At 46.2% G+C, this 1,000-nt stretch overlaps 1 long non-coding RNA gene across 2 annotated transcripts; it reads left to right on the top strand.

The window, feature by feature from the left end:
- The first annotated feature begins 77 nt into the window (after nt 1-77).
- On the top strand, nt 78-899 carry LOC106820474. 2 transcript variants are annotated; one of them, XR_001395626.1, is made up of 3 exons: nt 78-93; nt 487-582; nt 758-899. It is a non-coding gene; the product is annotated as an uncharacterized LOC106820474 (long non-coding RNA). The 2 variants fall into 2 exon arrangements; XR_001395627.1 differs by lacking the exon at nt 78-93 and adding an exon at nt 103-114.
- Nucleotides 900-1,000: the final 101 nt, after the last annotated feature.

Raw genomic sequence — 1,000 nt, 5'->3', positions numbered from 1 at the left:
GATACACAGGTGAGGGTCTACGATACGCAGGTGAGGGTCTACGATACACAGGTGAGGTTCTACGATACACAGGTGAGGCTCTACGATACACAGGTAAGGGTCTACGATACACAGGTAAGGTCTACGATACACAGGTGAGGGTCTACGATACACAGGTAAGGTTCTACGATACACAGGTGCGGGTTTACGATACACAGGTAAGGTTCTACGATACACAGGCAAGGCTCTACAACACACATGATGCATTGTGATGCTGATGGAGTCAGAACTGAAGCCCCGCTATTCCCCAAGTTTCATCAGTATAGTGCTTACGTGGTTTTATCTCTAGTATCGATGTGGATTAATCTTCAGGCTTCTTAGTGAAATGTTCTTGTAATCAGATCTTGAGCTAGAAACACATTTATTGGCTGCCGCTCAGAACCGACTTCAGTAACTAGACTTTACATAGTTTAGCAGCTGATCTTATGCGGATTTTTTCGTTTACAGGATCCATTGATCTTATCCTGTGTGCTGTCATGCATATCGGCGCTGTTCATATTTCTCACGCTGGCACCAGATACACTACCTGCCGTGCTTGACAAGGTATATGTTCAGTTGTTGCAGCGTTCTCCATCCAGTGTTGCTCATGTTTGAGATGTTCGCTTGTTACAGGCATTCGAGTATGCACTGTTACTCGGTGACACTTACAATCGTGGTTTGCTTGTTACAGATCTTCTTGTCTTCTGTTACTTACATGTATGATGCTCACTTGTTTCAGATTTTCTCGTCGGTGCTGTTCTCGCTACCCGGGCAGACGAAAGCGACGCGGAGTCGTTCGGTGAAGAACGTGCGTCGTCACGCCTGCTCCTCCCTCGTAAAGATCTGCAAGCAGTATCCCACTCTGCTGCTGGTAATGCAGAACAAGTGTTAGTTACAGTAACTCTGCAAGCAGTATCCCACTCTGCTGCTGGTAATGCAGAACAAGTGTTTGTTACAGTAACTCTGCAAGCAGTATCCCACT

Source organism: Priapulus caudatus, unplaced genomic scaffold (assembly GCF_000485595.1).
Source record: "Priapulus caudatus unplaced genomic scaffold, Priapulus_caudatus-5.0.1 Scaffold13985, whole genome shotgun sequence".
NCBI lineage: Eukaryota > Metazoa > Priapulida > Priapulimorpha > Priapulimorphida > Priapulidae > Priapulus > Priapulus caudatus.
The sequence above is the reverse complement of the archived record's forward strand: the minus strand, read 5'-3'. Positions and strand labels throughout refer to the sequence as shown.